Source organism: Cicer arietinum, chromosome 8 (genome assembly GCF_000331145.2).
Source record: "Cicer arietinum cultivar CDC Frontier isolate Library 1 chromosome 8, Cicar.CDCFrontier_v2.0, whole genome shotgun sequence".
Classification (NCBI taxonomy): Eukaryota; Viridiplantae; Streptophyta; class Magnoliopsida; order Fabales; family Fabaceae; genus Cicer; species Cicer arietinum.
Window position 1 is genome coordinate 10628050 of NC_021167.2, and position 20797 is coordinate 10648846.

The 20797-nt window shown below is 26.3% G+C and overlaps 1 long non-coding RNA gene across 1 annotated transcript; it reads right to left on the reverse strand.

The window, feature by feature from the left end:
* Positions 1-12361: 12361 nt before the first annotated feature.
* LOC113785396 (uncharacterized) lies at positions 12362-14432 on the reverse strand. Its single transcript, XR_003471472.2, has 2 exons — positions 14046-14432; positions 12362-12552 (listed from the first exon to the last, which is right to left on the reverse strand). It is a non-coding gene; the product is annotated as an uncharacterized lncRNA (long non-coding RNA).
* Between the last annotated feature and the right edge of the window lie 6365 nt (positions 14433-20797).

Consider the following 20797-nt stretch of genomic DNA (forward strand, 5'->3'; position numbering starts at 1 on the left):
TAAACAAAAAGAAAAATCTTTAATTTTACAATTTCTGTTTCATTTTAAAAATATTAAGCTCTCACCTTAAAAGATAAACACGATGAAAGAAAAATTCAAATGAAAAGGATTAAACTCTCACCTTTTTCTATCTTTATGCACTTTCTTCTCAACTAGCACAGTTGCCACCAACACTCCATTAAAATCATAATACAAGAAACATAAGCAATAAACATTGGTATTATGTGAAATGGAGTTGCACCCCTTGGCTCAAATAAATAGGAGAAAGATAGAGCAAAATGATAAATAAATAAATAAATTAAAATTAAATTTTTTTACCGTAAATAATACAAGACCAAATTAAGCATGGCAATGGAAGGTGAAAATGGTGGCCAATTCATATCTATAAGAACAACTATACTTGCAAAACAAAATTTAATTACCTGTTTTAAGAATTAATTTAATTAGTGTAAATAGTTTCAAGACACTTATAGAATTATGCAGTACTAATTGAATATCATCACAGATAATAAAATAGCCAATTTTTTAAAGAAAGAAACAATTGATACTAAAAAGAATAGAGAAAACAAACAACTAACCATTAATCTCACTATTTCAAAAACAAATTGTGACACATTTAAAAGGAGATTATACTCAAATTGAAGATAATTTAAAACATATTTGCTTGAAGTGGCGATACATGTTTTGGATTGTATCATGGGCAGCAGTCTAAATAATACCAATAAAGGAGATTAAGTACCTGCTTGAAGTGGCGATACTTTTTGTTTAAAATTATATAAGCTATAGTTATTAGTTACTCAATTTCTATATATAGATCTTTAGTTCAATAAAGGAGATTAAGTAGTTCAATAAAGGAGAGTAAGTACCTGCTTTACACACAAGTAAGACAAATATAATATAATATAATGTTTTGTTGTGAAAATATTTTATATTTCTATATGAATCAAAACAAAGAAATCTATTATTTTTATTTTTGGATCAAAGTTGGACTAAAAATTAAATGCTCTAACAATGAAAGAATCATGGTAAATTACAAGATTGTGTTAAATAATTTTTTTTGTACCTATAAAATTTTAATTTTATAGTTTTAATAAAAAAATCTTAATTTTTTGTCCCTAAAAATTGATTATATTATTTTTAGTCTCTTCTTTTATGTTAATTATTATGTATCATTTATACTTTTGAATAATTTTTTATAGGTATCTTTAGAATATTATAAAAACTTCTCACATAAAAGTTTAGAATTATTTAACATGAATAGGTGATGGTGTAAACATGAATTTATTTGAATTTTGTTCAAATAATTAAAAATAAATTTAAATTAAATAGATGTAAATAAGAAATATTTCATTATATCACTTTCCATCAACTCAAACAGAAAGATAAAATAAAAAAGAAGAAAAAAACTCAGATTCACATAGAGGTATATGTCACATAAAATTATATATTTTTTGATTTGTTGTTATTTTTTTGTTTGTTATTTTATTTTATGAATAAAATTGGGAACTTTGTTATTAAAGCATCACGATAATGTGGACTCAATTTATTTGCTAGATCAATGAATCTCTAATTTTGATGCTCTTTTTAAAGAAATAAAAATGGTTTCAAAAATTACAAAATAATTAAAAATATTATCACTTATTTTTTTAATTAATTGAACAAAATTGAGTACTACAAAATGTTTACTAAAATATTTTAATAAAAATTTATGTATTAATTATACTAAAATCTTTTACTTGTATTTAAATGTTATTAGATGATTTTTTCTATCATTTTACTTTTATTATTTATTATTTAATATAAGAAAAATCAATTTTAAAAATTGAATTATCAAATAGTCTTTTTAATTCTCAACTCAAAAACTGTTTTAAAAAATTCAATTACTAAATAGATTTGTTTTTCTCATATCTAAAACTGTTTTCTGAAACAAGTATCTCAAACAATTTTTTACCTTAAGTCTATTCCTTAAAACAGTTTTTTCAACCAAATTTATAAAAAAAAATTAAAAAACTAAAATACAAAATTGTTTCAAACATGCATTTAACTTTGATTTTTTACTTTTAAAAAGACTATAATAGAAATTAGTTTTTAAAAACAAATCAAATAAATTTTATATTTTTACAAACTGAAAAACTATTTCTGAATACTAAAGGCTTGTTTGATTCAGTTTTAAAAAAAATAATTATTTAATTAAAAATTAGAAAACTTAAAAACTTGTTTGTTAATAATGTTTTGAAAAATTGTTTTTGAGAATTGTTTTCAATTTGGTGGTAATTAAAAGCAAAATAGCTAAAAAAAATTATTTATAAAAAATCAATTAGATGCTTGAGCTAAGGAGTAAGCCCTACCACGGTTGTCCAGTGAAAACAACTTGATAATTGTTGTACAAATCAACTAATGATTTTCAATCATTAACAATAGACTCATATGCAATATGGTAAAATGTTTATAAAAAGCTTGATATTAGAGTAAATCATTGAAAAAGCATAAATGCATCATGACATTTTTATTGATAAAGTTTCTCGAATAATAATTAATATAACAATTAATTACAAACAATTTTATTCAGGTTACCACACTAACTCCCAATATAAGTCTTAAAACAAACTAAGCAATAATTATTTCTCCACATGTTGGACAAACTTTATCGCGTGCTCCTATTAGGTATGTGGATACACAATATTTGTGAAATACATGTCCACATAGTAAGCTGTACAATATGTTATTATTTTCAAAATCTTCCATACATATTGTACAGACTATTTGATTAAATATGGTGTGGATAGATGAATTGTACAAAATTTAATGTAGAAACTCATCCATACTCACCATAATTTGTACTGGTTCACCAGATTCTATCAGTTCACCGGATTCTATCGATTTGGCCGTTTGTAATGGTGAACTGATTTGACGAGATCTATATCAGTCAACCAACAAAGGTAAAACAAATAATAAAAATAAAACAAAGACAAAAATTGCTATGATAATCATGTGCAATACAAAATGAGCATGGGAAATGGTATCATCGTTCTTCATATTTCCTGAAGAAAAAAAAACATAAGAAATGTTATCACCACCAATTACTCAAAGAGAAAAAATTATTATTATTAACTTACCTATGTTTTTTTAAAAAATTAAGTGCATTTTAAAATATAAATGATTTAACGTAATAAATGCAGGTAGGGAATGAGCTTGGAGCTGGTAAACCATACAAGGCAAAACTCGCGGCCATGGTTGCATTAGGATGTGCTTTCGTAATGGGCTTCATCAATGTGGCATGGACTGTGATTCTTAGATATGGGTGGGCCGCGTTGTTTACGAATGATGAGCCCGTAAAAGCTTTGGTTGCATCGGTCATGCCAATCATGGGCCTATGCGAGCTTGGAAACTGCCCACAAACAACGGGCTGTGGCATCCTTCGTGGCACCGGCCCGTCATTGGTGCTAACATTAATTTGGTTCATTTTACTTTGTGGGTACACCGGTCGCTGTGGGCTTGGCATATTGGTTCAAAATTGGGTTTAGTGGGCTTCGGTTTGGGCTTTTGTCTGCGCAGGTGGCATGTGCTTTGTCAATTCTATATGTTGTTGTGGTACGTACGGATTGGGAAGCAGAGGCTTTGAAGGCAGAGAAGCTAACAAGAGGGGTAGAGATGGGAAATTGGAATGGAAGTAAGAATAAAGACAAAATGATAGATGATGAGGAAAACAAGGGTCTGTTGGTGTATGGAAATGGGAACAAAATTGACATTTGATAATATAAAAAGGTTTTTGTTTGGGTGTGGTATTCAAAATCCATTTATTTACTCTAACATCATATTTTATATTTAATTAAATTATTTTGAATTTAATTAAATAGTTTCTTTAATTTTGCCTTTGGGGTACAGGTATATTTAATTTAATTGGATGGGATATTGCTTGGATGTGAGAATCTGGCATTTTGGTTGTGAAAACTAGTGATGATATTATTATTTCATATTTCCTCTAAGCATTTATTTATCTTAAAATAGCTATACATGGTTATGTGCATTTTGATCAACTATGTTAAGCAATAAATTATTGTGATATACATGGTAAAAGATGTCAAATAAATTTACACCATAAAACTATATCTATGATTATTTTGATATATCTAGTTTTTTTTATAGTTTTTTTTTAAAATTTATTTAACTCATTAATATGTTTTTCACATTCATATCCTAATCTCTACAAATACACTGTAGTATACTTTTTTTACTCAAATTAATTAATTAATTAATGATTACAAGTGCTTGTGGCGAGGGGTGGTTGGTTGAACGAAGCGTTTCGGCGTTGGAAGCGATTCCAATCCAAAATGAGAGTGAAGGACTCACAGAAGCAACGGTTTGATGTTGATGGACTGATGCACAAAACTGAATATTTCATTGTAATGTGAACACTAGTTTACCAAAATGGTTCGAAAGTGTAGAATTTACTTGGATGGGGGAAGTTGCACTTTTTGCATAAATACAATTGTATATAAAACAAGAGTTTGTCATTTTATAACTTTATGAGAATAAATCTTCGAGATTCCAATTTTGAATTCATGCTTTTTTTAGTTATTTATATGAAATTGGAAGTCGGTTATATTATATGGGGCTTACATTTTTGGTTTTAAGATTTTTCATATTGAAAATAGCTCAAAATCATCTTCAACAAGCTAATGTCTCCAACTATCTCCTTACCAGTTGTAAAGAATAACTAGAATATATATTAGACTTGCTTAATGTTTGGTAGCAACAATAATCAATTTATGTTTGAATCGTGATGTCTAGAATATGTAAGACATGAGAGAAGACATTGCAAGCATAACAATTAATATTTATAGGTATCTTTATAAACAAAAAGAAAAATCTTTAATTTTACAATTTCTGTTTCATTTTAAAAATATTAAGCTCTCACCTTAAAAGATGAACATGATGAAAGAAAAATTCAAATGAAAAGGATTAAACTCTCACCTTTTTCTATCTTTATGCACTTTCTTCTCAACTAGCACAATTGCCACCAACACTCCATTAAAATCATAATACAAGAAACATAAGCAATAAACATTGGTATTATGTGAAATGGAGTAGCACCCCTTGGCTCAAATAAATAATCATGATGTCTAGAATATGTAAAACATGAGAGAAGACATTGCAAGCATAACAATTCAAATGAAAAGAAAATTAAGCTCTCACCTTAAAAGATGAACATGCATGAAAGGAATTCAAGGATTAAACTCTCACCTTTTTCTATCTTTATACACTTTCTTCTCAACTAGCACAATTGCCACCAATACTCCATTAAAATCATAATACAAGAAACATAAACAATAAACATTGGTATTGTGTGAAATGGAGTAGCACCCCTTGGCTCAAATAAATAGGAGAAAGATAGAGCAAAATGATAAATAAATAAATAAATAAATTAAAATTAAATTTTTTTACCGTAAATAATACAAGACCAAATTAAGCATGGCAATGGAAGGTGAAAATGGTGGCCAGTTCATATCTATAAGAACAACTATACATACAAAACAAAATTTAATTACCTGTTTTAAGAATTAATTTAATTAGTGTAAATAGTTTCAAGACACTTATAGAATTATGCAATACTAATTGAATATCATCACAGATAATAAAATAGCCAATTTTTTAAAGAAAGAGGCAATTGATACTAAAAAGAATAGAGAAAACAAATAACTAACCATTAATCTCACTATTTCATAAACAAATTGTGACACATTTAAAAGGAGATTATACTCAAATTGAAGATAATTTAAAACATATTTGTTTGAAGTGGCAATACATGTTTTGGATTGTATCAAGGGTAGCAGTCTAAATAATACCAATAAAGGAGATTAAGTACCTGCTTGAAGTGGTGATACTTTTTGTTTAAAATTATATAAGCTATAGTTATTAGTTACTCAATTTCTATATATAGATCTTTAGTTCAATAAAGGAGATTAAGTAGTTCAATAAAGGAGATTAAGTACCTGCTTTACAAATATAATATAATGTTTTGTTGTGAAAATATTTTATATTTCTATATGTATCAAAACAAAGAAATCTATTATTTTTATTTTTGGATCAAAGTTGGTCTAAAAATTAAATGCTCTAACAATGAAAGAATCATGGTAAATTACAAGATTGTGTTAAATAATTTTTTTTGTACCTATAAAATTTTAATTTTATAGTTTTAATAAAAAAATCTTAATTTTTTGTCCCTAAAAATTGATTATATTATTTTTAGTCTCTTCTTTTATGTTAATTATTATGTATCATTTATACTTTTGAATAATTTTTATAGGTATCTTTAGAATATTATAAAAACTTCTCACATAAAAGTTTAGAATTATTTAACAAAAGGTGGATTAAAATTAAATATTTAAGTGGAAAAAGTATAAGATTAATATTTAATTACTTTTTGTCAAAAAATTTCAAATATTTACAAGAAAAATGTTTATCATATTCTAAACACGACGATAAAAAAAATATTTAAAAATTTTAAAAAATATGTATGAGTCGAATTAAAAGCACTAATTACTCCATGTATGAGTTCACGTACGTTTACGTAAATTCAGATTGGGTACATTTTGAGGGTTCCATTTTCAAACTCCATTGATTACGCAATCTGAGTTCACGTATGTTTACGTTAATTCAGATTGCGTGGTTACTGAAATTTTTATTTTTTTAAACTATATGTGAATTCAGTTCAAGTAACACCAGAACTTACGTGAACTGAGTTCACGTAAAATTCCCAGATTTAGAAGGAAAAAAATAGAACTCAATGTTATGGTTAGTGAGGTATGGTGATTTTTTTATGTGAGTTATGAGATGGGTTGAATGTTGATGAATGTGAGTTATGAGATGAGTTGAATGTTGATGAATGTGAGTTATGAGTTAATAAATTTGTAACATTGATAAAAGGGCATTTTCAGTATTTTCATTTTTTTATAATTTTGAGGGGTGTGAGTAATAATTTAAGAGGTGTTGGTAGCATTATTGAAAAATGAAAGGTAAAAAAATTTAAATATTTTAATAATAATTAAAACGATAAAATTATATTTTTACATGGATTGAAGAGTAGCAAATATAGATGGGGTGCAGGGTAGAAAACGGTGATATATATTTGCACTTAATGACGGCCCAACACGATTACACATGATATATAATATTAGTAGATAGCCCAAAAGGAAATAAGTGTGCTATCTTCTTTTTTAACATGGGATAAATCATAAATATACTTATACTAATAAGATAAAATATGAGGGTTTGTTGTTGTTTTAATATAAAGAATGTTGCAGATCTAAGAGCCATTTTGAATAGGTGATGGTGTAAACATGAATTTATTTGAATTTTGTTCAAATAATTAAAAATAAATTTAAATTAAATAGATATAAATAAGAAATATTTCATTATATCACTTTCCATCAACTCAAACAGAAAGATAAAATAAAAATGAAGAAAAAAACTCAGATTCACATAGGGGTATATGTCACATAAAATTATATATTTTTTGATTTGTTGTTATTTTTTTGTTTGTTATTTTTTTTATGAATAAAATTGGGAACTTTGTTATTAAAGCATCACAATAATGTGGACCCAATTTATTTGCTAGATCAATGAATCTCTAATTTTGATGCTCTTTTTAAAGAAATAAAAATGGTTTCAAAAATTACAAAATAATTAAAAATATTATCACTTATTTTTTTAATTATTTGAACAAAATTGAGTACTACAAAATGTTTACTAAAATCTTTTAATAAAAATTTATGTATTAATTATACTAAAATCTTTTACTTGTATTTAAATGTTATTAGATGATTTTTTCTATTTTTTTACTTTTATTATTTATTATTTAATATAAGAAAAATCAATTTTAAAAATTAAATTATCAAATAGTCTTTTTAGTTCACAACTCAAAAACTGTTTTAAAAAATTCAATTACTAAATAGATTTGTTTCTCTCATATCTAAAACTGTTTTCTGAAACAAGTATCTCAAACAATTTTGTTCCTTAATTCTATTCCTTAAAACAGTTTTTTCAACCAAATTTATAAAAAAAAATTAAAAAACTAAAATACAAAATTGTTTCAAACATGCATTTAACTTTGATTTTTTTACTTTTAAAAAGACTATAATAGAAATTAGTTTTTAAAAACAAATCAAATAAATTTTATATTTTTACAAACTGAAAAACTATTTCTCAAAACTAAAGGCTTGTTTGATTCGGTTTAAAAAAAATATATAATTCTTTAATTAAAAATTAGAAAACTTAAAAACTTGTTTGTTAATAATGTTTTGAAAAATTGTTTTTAAGAATTGTTTTCAATTTGGTGGTATTTAAAAGCAAAATAGCTAAAAAAAAATTATTTATAAAAAATCAATTAGATTCTTGAGCTAAGGAGTAAGCCCTACCACGGTTGTCCAGTGAAAACAACTTGATAATTGTTGTACAAATCAACTAATGATTTCAATCATTAACAATAGACTCATATGCAATATGGTAAAATATTTATAAAAAGCTTGATATTAGAGTAAATCATTGAAAAAGCATAAATGCATCATGACATTTTTATTGATAAAGTTTCTCGAATAATAATTAATATAATAATTAATTACAAATAACTTTATTCAGGTTACCACACTAACTCCCAATATAAGTCTTAAAACAAACTAAGCAATAATTATTTCTCTACATATTGGACAAACTTTATCGCGTGCTCCTATTAGGTATGTGGATACACAATATTTGTTAAATACATGTCCACATAGTAAGCTGTACAATATGTTATTATTTTCAAAATCTTCCATACATATTGTACAAACTATTTGATTAAGTATGATGTGGATAGATGAATTGTACAAAATTTAATCTAGAAACTCATCCATACTCACCATAATTTGTACTGGTTCACCAGATTCTATCAGTTCACCGGATTCTATCGGTTTGGCCGTTTGTAATGGTGAACTGATTTGACGAGATCTATATCAGTCAACCAACAAAGGTAAAACAAATAATAAAAATAAAACAAAGACAAAAATTGCTATGATAATCATAAGCAATACAAAATGAGCATGAGAAATGGTATCATCGTTTTTCATATTTCCTGAAGAAAAAAAAAACATAAGAAATGTTATCACCACCACTTACTAAAAAGAAAAAAATTATTATTATTAATTTACTTAAGTTTTTTTAAAAAATTATGTGCATTTTAAAATATAAATGATTTAACGTAAGTAATGCAGGTAGGGAATGAGCTTGGAGCTGGTAAACCATACAAGGCAAAACTCGCAGCCATGGTTGCATTAGGATGTGCTTTCGTAATGGGCTTCATCAATGTGGCATGGACTGTGATTCTTAGATATGGGTGGGCCGCGTTGTTGAGTTCCAACTCATTTTGCTTAAAAGTTTAGGATTTTAAGCCAGTGCAATCCCTAAGGACTTTACCATAATTGCAGCTTCCATATAAAAAGTACATGTAATATTTCAAATATCTTATAATATATTGATCATTTCTTAGATTAATATAGAGTACATTAGAAAGTGGGCTTGGCATTTTGGTTCAAATTTGGGTTTAGTGGGCTTTGGTTTGGGCTTTTGTCTGCGCAGGTGGCATGTGCTTTATCACTTCTATATGTTGTTGTGGTACGTACGGATTGGGAAGCAGAGGCTTTGAAGGCAGAGAAGCTAACAAGAGGGGTAGAGATGGGAAATTGGAATGGAAGTAAGAATAAAGACAAAATGATACATGATGAGGAAAACAAGGGTCTGTTGGTGTATGGAAATGGGAACAAAATTGACATTTGATAATATAAAAAGGTTTTTGTTTGGGTGTGGTATTCAAAATCCATTTATTTACTCTAACATCATATTTTATATTAATTTTAGTTGAGATGATGAACACACATCGTTTATCTTTCATTTGAAGTTGAGATGACTTATCTTTGCACTCTATTTTTTCTTTGAAATTAAGATTACTAACTTGCACCTTTAATTTTTTCTTTGAAGTTGAGATGACTTATCTTTGCACTCTATTTTTTCTTTGAAATTAAGATTACTAACTTGCACCTTTAATTTTTTCTTTGAAGTTGAGATGACTTATCTTTGCACTCTATTTTTTCTTTGAAATTAAGATTACTAACTTGCACCTTTAATTTTTTCTTTGAAGTTGAGATGACTTATCTTTGCACTCTATTTTTTCTTTGAAATTAAGATTACTAACTTGCACCTTTAATTTTTTCTTTGAAGTTGAGATGACTTATCTTTGCACTCTATTTTTTCTTTGAAATTAAGATTACTAACTTGCACCTTTAATTTTTTCTTTGAAGTTGAGATGTCTAGCCTACACCATATTTTGTTGTAGCCCAAAGAACTGATTTGTCAGCTTTGTTTTTTCTTTGAAGTCAAAATGATTGATTGACATTTTTAAAGTCAAAACGACTAATCCATACCCTTAATTTTGTTGAAGTATGAATGACCAGCGTACACTTTTGGACGTCCTCTAAAACATGCTAGCTCTACAGGTTTAATTTAAATTTTATGTTATAAGTATTTGAATATATATATATATATATATTGGAGATTCATTTACAACCATATATTTTTATTTAATTGATTGTTTGTATAAAAAAATATATTGGAATGGACATCCAACTAATAATAATCCACAAAAATCTACAATGAATGATTCAATTAATGCGTATATAGAAAAGTCTTATGTTATCGATATATACAAATTAAATCTATATTAGATATAGACCAATTAAATTCATATTAGATATAAACCATCATAATATTATATTTATAAAATCAATCAACTTAAAAGTTAAAACAACAATTTAGGGTTTCATTGTTGAATCATTGTTCAATTAGTAGAAAAAAATAAAATAAAATTGACTTAGCTCTTTTTTGAGGATGGAACCTTAGTACTTCAGAGTTCTCAGGACGAGAAATAATAGAAGCCAATTAGTAATATATATTATAATAATAAATATAACATATGACCAAATTTTCACTTGAATGACCAATCATGATATATTTTTGTTAGAAAAAATGTCATGATTTAAACTAAGATATCGCGTGTGTGTGTGTGTTTATAACTAACTAAATCATAAAATACATTTTCTTTTTGTTTTTTGTCTAAATTAAAATATAGAAACAAAAGCAAGTGCAAACAGATCAATTTTCACTAATTTTTAATTTAATAGAGTCGGTTAGATAAAGAATTGTCTAATTGTTTCAATTTTATATATAAGAATAAGACATGTTAAATTGTTTAATCATCATTTAAATTAAGATTTATTTTTAGTCTTTGTAAAATTTAATATTTTATTTTTAGTTTTTATAAAAAAATTATTAATTTTTTTGTCTTCAACTAATTTTTGTGTATGTTAGTGCTTTTAATTCGACTCAAACATATTTTTTAAAATTTTTAAATAGTTTTTTTATCGTGGTGTTTAGAATATCATAAACATTTTTTTTGTAAATATTTGAAATTTTTTGACAAAAAATAATTAAATATTAATCTTATACTTTTTCCACTTTAGTATTCTTGACGTGTCTCCATAACTTATGATTAATTGTTATGATGATGATTAAATTGTTCTAAATGATATTATTCGTGGAACTATCTGTTAAATGATGTTGTTAATGTTGATGATGAAAGGTGATGATTATGTTTAAATTTGTATTTACCATTTTGAATTGTTAATTATAAGATGATATAGATTAATCAATTAGTTGACTAAATAGTGTGAATATATATCTTGACCTCATTATTATATTTTGATGATGGACAAAAGGAAATGCTAAGAAGAACAACAATACAAAATGCTTAAAAAAGTCTTGCACAAATTTTTTTATATTCATCTATTATTTATTTTTAGGATCTTAATGTGAGTAAAAAAAACACTCTTGAAATTTATCCACATTCTCGCAAAATAAATTTCTTAAAATGGTTTTTTAAAATTAAATCAATTTTTTTTATGAAATCCATGAAAATCCTTATGATTTTTTTTTTTTGAAAAATACAACTTATGCAAGCCATATGAAAAATGACATAATCAATCATAGAATTCGCAATAATATGCACAATATAATCGATCTTAGAATTTGCAATAATATGTTATGACCGCATAAATTAATTTTTTGTTTTCTCGTATACATCATAATTAGTTTTGATTACTTGTGATAACCGGTTATGATTGTGGAGCCATTCTTTGTGTTTTTTTTAAAATCATCATAACCAATTATATTATTTTGTATAATCGATTAAAGCTGCAAAAGTCATCTTTGTGTTTTTAAATTGATTGTGTAACGCCTAATTTTTTTAACATGAATGAAACAAAAATATACACAATGCCAACGAAACTGAAACTTTTAATTCATAAATATCTAAATACTTACAAATTCAAAACAACTTTCAAGTGAGACTTAATTAAACTATGGCTCCAATCTAGACTCAAGACGTGATCCGATTCTGACTCATGACATTGAAAGACTGGTGAGCAAATCCGGATACTCCTCAAACTTTCAATGTTTACCTGTTACCTGAAAAACATCACCCTCAACATAGTGAGCATAAAACTCAGTAACATAGATTTAATGAAAACAATTATTGATGTTTTCCAACCATGTCGGTGTGCTAAGCATGGAAAATCCTCTCGGTAAACTATACTTCAAATTAATATAATACTATTTATTCATAAATTATATTCAAATACCTCTAGCCTCAAATCTTTCAAACACTTTAAGCCATTAGACATGAGTAATCTAATGACTTAAACTCAATATATCAAGTAAGTCATAAAGACTACATTGGTTTCACTCAATGTCCTCTACTTGAATAACCTCTTTTGGTAAGATTGGACATAATTAAGTCCGTAAGTGGTGCCCCACTTACCCTCGCTTACCCCTTGCTTCCATCGTATATAGACGGAGAGTTCATCTAGCTAGAATGAACCCTAAATATATATGCAACTATACTAATAATATAGTATATATCTAATCATAACATATAAGTAATCTCCATTCACATCATAAACCATGCGCTTAACATATCAAACTTCCAGAAAAGAGTGTTATATTTAAGCTTCCAAATGCAATTGGTTCCACTCAAAAATGAATTTCCTAGCTTAAGATATATATATATATTTCAAGATGACTAATGCACAGAAACTCATAATACACAACAGTCTACTTAATAAAATCACGAAAATTCGTAAATTTAATATAAAACTATAAAAGTTTACAATAACAACGTAATAGGAATAAGCTTTCTAGTCCAAATGATTTCACTCAAAACCGATTCCTATTGCTTCTGTTATACTCATCTTAACTTAGTTACGTCATAATTTTTTTCTGCACAAACACAATAACTTTGGTAATTTAATTAAAATATCAAACGATATCCGATTTGAATAAATGATAACATTTTGGAAAGCCTAAGATGTCTAGTTTATAAATATAATGCTTATTATGTGTAATAGACATTCAATTAGTACAGTTTAATAAAATAAAGTATACATATACAAAACATAACAATAGATTATTTTCCAACTTGTAACTCAATTTTCCCTACCAATTCTCAATTAAAATTGGTGAAACCAGTGCCTATTTCGTTGGTAATTAGGTCTATTTTCCAATGGAATAGAAATCAGCTCAAAACACTATCTATGGAGAAAGTTATGAACAAAATACCAAAGATATACCTATACGGGTTCGAAGACAACACCATACTATTTTCACTTCAAACTTTATATTTTCAAGTTAATATGATCAACTAAGTAAAATACATTCAAAATTCAGCATAAAATCAAGTAATTACCAATACTAAACAGTCATCACCTCATCACAAACCCAACCACAACACTCAACAATAATAATAAAACAACAACTCTTCATAGTAATTAATACAAACACCTAACATGCATTATTAATAATCAATTATACAAAATTTAATAAGATTATCTCAATACCCAAACATGCAAAGCATGATCTCTAAGCACACCTAAGAGAGGTTTTAAGAGGGTTTTCTATGTTACCTTATCTTGTAGATGTGGGAGAGCTGTGTCTTTTTCTAAGGTTGAGTTTTAATTTCATTCATTGATAATAATCCTCATTTGACTTCCATCTTCAATCTTCTTTGTGTTTCTTCAAGAATGAAACCTAATACTCTTTATTTCTATCTTACTCTCCTCATTTGTATTCAATATTGTTGTAAGAAGAATATATTGAAAAGGAATGATGTGGGTTGGCTTGGAGGTAGACCATGCAAATGAAGAATTGTGGTGTTTTCTCTCTTCTTTTAAATTCTGTCATCCCCCTCTTTCTTCCTTCCTTTCATTCATTTTTTTTCCTATGGGTTTTTAAAGCAAGGGGAATGGGATGGGAATTGTCAATTATGCTCCTCCAAATCCTTACAAATGACAAATTTTGTTTTGACTACAAAATGAGCTACTAGAAGTTGAATTTGAGATTTATATTGGGGTTATTTCTAATTTAATCCCCAACTATAACAAACACATTAATATGTACTTCTTAAATTAAACTTCACTTGAATGACTAACAGTCATTTTTTTAAAATAAGATTTAAGAGATTTGTATAAGTATATGAATTACGACAATAAAACATAAATAATAGAATTATTAGTATAAATAAGAATAAATGGAATATACAATTTTTGGGGTGTTACAGATTGAATAATCGATTATGACTAATACACAATTGATTATGAAACATATATATCTGATTAAGATGTGCACATATGGACTATACAAATTAAATAAAATTGATCATAAAAATAGGAGCCTTTTTTCCACTTGCAACTCACACCAATTGACAATCTTCTTCTAAATCAATTCTTCCTCTTCCTCTCCTTGCTAGTACTCTCTTGTTCACTTTTAATATTTTTCTTCTAAAGCTTTTATACCATATTGTTTATTATGAAATTATTCTTCTTTTGTGCATATTGCTTCTATCTTGCCACTTTCTTAATCGATCTGATATTTAAGGTTGATCCTTTATATAAAAAAAAATTGTTAAACACCCACAATCACTGTTACTTATTTTATGTACAAAGTCTTTTTCGATTTTTATTTTCTTTATTTTTCCTTTATTTTTTTTTTAATTCTTCTCCACCATTGCTACAAAGCAAGGATCTCTCATATATAGTTCAACTGTCTCATAGTACTTTTGATGGATGTAAAACTTAAGAGTACGTGTTTTGGGTGCATTTTTTTAAAAAAAATTAAATTAAATTTGCATTATAATATTTAATTAATTAATTAATAAGTGATATTTGAATTTTCGGATTAACCCAACGGTTCGAATGATGAGTAGAGAAAGCTGTAGACACTTTGTTGAGGATTCAGATTCAATTTGTTTTATCTACACTTTGGAATATTAATCACTTATATCTCTTTGGTATACCAATCTCATTTGTTGAAGAGATGTGGTATCTTTTGAAGCATTAGATTCTTCTATAAATAAATAATTTTGTTTGAAAAACTGCTCTTAGAATGGAATAACCGTTGTTTTTGTGTATTATCACTTATCTCTTGATCTCTTTTATTTTATTTCGCAAGTTTACTTTAATATTTATTTCTAAGCAACACATTTTTAACTATCATTTGAGTCTTTAAAAGTATATAACGTTGTTATTTTGAATTTTGTCTCAACAAAAAAATCTAAAATAGTCTCAAAATCATCAAAATGTCACTCAATTTAGTTTATAACGTTATAACGCTCACGAACTATTTTGACAGTAAAATTGTATTTTTCAAGAATTTTTATGATAGTAAATTGTATTTTTTATGGACTATTTTAATGATTTAATGACTAATTTGAGTTTTTTTTACTGAGTTAGCGACTGAAATGATAACATCATATACTTGAACTAAAACGATGATTCACCTAATATTTTTAACTATTTAATATATTGTACATTTTAAAGTTAACATTTTATTCAACTTTCTCTTAGATTTAGAGTCACTTGTTTAAAAAATTAATCAATTAGATGATATAATTAATTAAATAGATCATTAAATAATCGATTAGCCACTAAGGGTAATCGAAATTAAGAATTTAGTAAAAACACAAAAATAGAGTAAGTATTGATTTGCGACAATGTTAATGATAAATGATTAATTACAATGATTAAATAATTGACGAGGATGATTAGATAATCAATTACTTTAATCAACAACTAATTAGAAATATTAGATAATTCATTAGGTAAATAAGATCGTCAATTAATTGTAATAGTAAAAACTAATAATTAATCGATTAAGGCAATAATTAATGGATTAAAAGGTAACTATAATTGATAGGTAAAATAGTTAATTCATTAAAATATTAAATAAAAGATTAAAAAAAGAGAGATAATCAATTAAGTGCATAGTTGAAATTTATTAATCATCAAGTAAAAACATACAATAATTAATAATGCTGATTGGTGATAGTAAAACTTAGTAATTGGTACGGAGTTAGATGGCATGAAGGGTTAAGATATTAATATTAAACAAACATTCGTTTTTTCTTTTGGCACAATTAAATAACATTACTTAATATTAAATATAATATCTTCTATTCTAAAAATATTTTAAAGTGCAATATAATAAAAACACAAATAAATTTAATTCGTAAAACTTTTGATTCAATCATGGCTTAAGCATAGAAATATCATGATTCAAAAACATATAAAAATAACAAAATCAAAAGAATTCAGCGTAAATTATTTTCACACTAATCAATCATAACTGACTCTGTAAAATTTCAAAATAACATGTTGACAATCAATAGATTATAAACTATAATCTATTGCATTAGCATCATGTCAATTCCTTTATCTCTTCCTCTTCAGCGATTGTTTCATGTGCAGTTGTCTCATCATCTACCCACACACATAGTGTGTAAGCAACGATAAGGTAAACAAACAAATGTGAGTCATCATTCTCAAAATATTATCAAGAAGTAAAGTATATTAAATGCACAATCAACATTTTAGCATATACAATAAACACTATCAATAATGCATGCATGATAAGGTGACAAAAATCATAATCATCAATTACTTCACGTTTGATCCTTCAAACTTTTGGTTGATACAAGTAAAAAAGCCACCTACTACACCATACACAATAGTATATAACCAAAGAGATTCAATATTTAACAGAATACCATAGCACTACCCTAATCATAGTTTAATTCTTATGACACAACCCCCAAACATGTCATACTTTGTGAAATGAAACACATAAGATACATGACATAATAACATTCATAATCGACAATCACTGTTTAATAACACTTAACAAATATATACGCCTAAGTGTGCTACCACAAATTTGTATTTATAATCAATATCAATAATAATTAAATATTGACTAAACCATAATTCTTTATTCTATCATTTAGTATCTAATCCTTATTAATAATGAATTAATTATCTGATTAATTATTTTAACTTAATATAATCGATTAATCCTAAGACTCTAATAGATTAGGAATAACTTGGTCTTTTTTCTAAATTTGATTCACTATCTAATTGATTAACAAAGTCCTACTAATCTATTATTCTTATTGGATCATATATTGTAGTTCTAATAGTTATTCTCATTGATTATTCTATCTTAACGTAAGTTGATAGATTATTCTCATGTCACTATCTAACTAATATTAATCAATTTATCTCTTATCTACATCCAAAAACATAATATAATACAATTTCATTAAAAAAGGGGCATTCTAAACATCAATTATCATAATAAGGATCAAATATCAACATAACATCATCTACTTTTCATAATTTGAATAAAAGGTACACATCATATAAGATGATCTAAAACAAACTCTACACATAACCTATTCCTCTTCCCCTACAATGGTCATAACAAATTAATGGTTGGTGCAGAGTTAGGGATCACATGACATCCTTATTTAATAAACATATCTAATCTACTTAATACATATCTAGATTCAAAAACCTCTTTAAACTTTAATCGATGGATTGTCGATTAATGACTTTATTTTGTAAAAAACAATGACTCATTGTTGCTCGACATATGCACATTCAAATAGAATACAATTAATTAATAAAATTAAGGTTCCTATGAAAATAAATAGAAATACAAAACTTGATATTACTTTACTGATTGAGAATGATTTTTATTGGTGAGAAAAGAAATGGTTAGAAGCTCTTCGAATTTTTGATCATACAACAACAAATAGAATTCAAGTCAGTTTAGATTTGAAAAAGGTTATGAGTGTTTAAGGATTTACGAGACATTTGAACTTACCAATCTTAAACCATACAAATTTCTGAAGTTAAAGCGTCCTTATATAGTCATGTTAAGTAATCAAATTGTTACTAAAAGATAGAATTTGGAATTGGCAACTTAAGACTAGAAAAACTGTTATTTTTGAATTCTAATTAATAAGTAATTGACTAGCAACAAAACCCTAATTGAATAATTAAGTAAAAACAAAATCGTTTGACACTGCTCATGTGTTAATCGATTACTCAACTCATCATAACCGATTAATCTATTTCCTAAACAATTATTACTATTTATTAATTGATTTACTGCTTTTAATTAGGCATGTACTATATTTAGCTACCTTATATTGATGTTTAAGTAACCAAATCTTTTACAATTATCCCAAATACTCTCAAACTTAAAACTAATTAATAAAAAAAACGGGTAATACAATAAATAACATTGGTTTCATGTTTATGGCCTAAAAATCCAATGGAGATGGTCCTCATATTGTTTATTAAGGTGTTTTTTTTTTCAAAAAATAATTAAGGTGCTTGGTAATTGGGAGTGTGAAGAACACATATTCTTATGTAATTTATGTATATTATGGTGATATATAAAGTACATTGTCTTCTTACTTTATGTTGTGTGTTTTTTTATATGAAATTTAGGGTGATAGAATAATGTCTCGATTTAAAATAAAAAATATCTTAGAGTTTATTGTGCACTTAATAATTAATTTATGTTTTTACTAATATAAGTTAATCTTTTGCTTAAATATCTTAGCATATTTTATACTTGGATTAATACGTTTATTAATATAATTTTTTATTCAAAATAAAAAGAGTCTTAACTTATTTAAACCAATAAGTACTAAAGTATTTTTTTAAAGTTACCAAAATATTAATTTATCATCAACTTGATTAATAATAATTCTAGTGATTCAAAATATAAGAAGGACAAATAAACAAAAACGTAACTCAAAATGACCATAGTTCAAATCATAACTAACATATACTAACAGTTGTTTATAAAAAAAAAACACTTCACAACAAAAAAATATTGAAAAATAAAATATTTAAAAGATAAGAATTTTGTGAATTGTGTACCTTGCAAATGTGAGGAGGATATATTAGTCTCATTCAACATATTAGAATGTGGTGTAAGATTTATGGGTCACATATATAATTAATTAATAAAGTGTGTTAGGGTCATTATATAATTAGCCAATAAACTAGGGGTCAAATAATATATAATAGTTTATGGCTAAAGAGAATAATAGTTATGAAAATTAATAGTGTAGATACCAGGCAGTTTCTAATTTAACGAGGGGCTGAATTGGAAATACTGCAATTTGGGATATAACTAATAATAGTTATATATAGGGGTAATGGTCCCCAAGGCAAACACAACAAGACTATTCAGTTTCACAAACCCTAAGGAGAAAACTCTCTAGTTCTCTGGTTCTCTCTATCCCCATCAAGAGAGCAAGGTCTTAAGGGTGTTTTGCTGAGGAAGATCACCCAACCCATTGACTCTATCATCATCATCCCAGGATTTCATAAATGGCAATTCCCACAGGTACGCTTCCACCTTTGGTTATTCATCATGTAATTGGCATGGATTAATTGAGCATAAGGTTATAGGGATTGTATTCCATCAATTGGTATCAGAGCTACCATGTTTAATTCATGATGAAATTCAGTTATTGTCTTTGTTTTAGGATTCAATTTGGGAATTTTGACATGATTGAAAAATTAGGGTTTGTAATTTGGGAATTTTGGATATATATAAATTATGGATTCTGTATTTTTTTTAAATTATACCCAAATTAATAAAGGTTAATTAGTACCAGTACTTCAAGTAATTAAGCTTTCAAACAAGTTTTTGTATTTGCTTGCCATTGTTTTTTTTTTTCCCCAAATGTTAGAAAGGTTGCAGTTTTTCGATTCGAAACACAGAAGTTATTTCCTTCAATATTTTGGGTTTTGGTGTCTTGTGCTTCAAACAGGGAGAACTATTTTAGATCCTGCTACTGATGATTGCATGTGTTACTTGCTTTAGCTAATTAATCATGAAAATTAGGATTGCAAAGATGTTCTTGTATAGTCGGGCAGATTAACAATTTGTTAGTGATTATTTGAAAATAAAAATAAACGGAAAAGTAAGCATGTAGATTTTGTGAGATGCCTGTTTGTTGGTTAATTTTTTTTCTTCATCTTTTGCAATTATCTTTCCTGAGTTTTATATTTGTTAGCAGTGCTATATTGTTCTGAGAAAGGGCATCACTCTTGTATTTAGCTGGAACTGGAAAAGTTATAGATGTACACTTCTATAATTTTGGACTGAATTCATCTCTGTATATATATAATAGAATTCATATTTTTTTTGTTTCCGGTTACAATTTTTTTTTTTTTTTGATAATTATCAAATACTAATAAACACAGTTTATATTAGTAAACAATATTTTTTTTATATATTGTTTTATTTGGATATAATAAATATATGTTCAAGTCAAGTTTGACATTTTGAATGA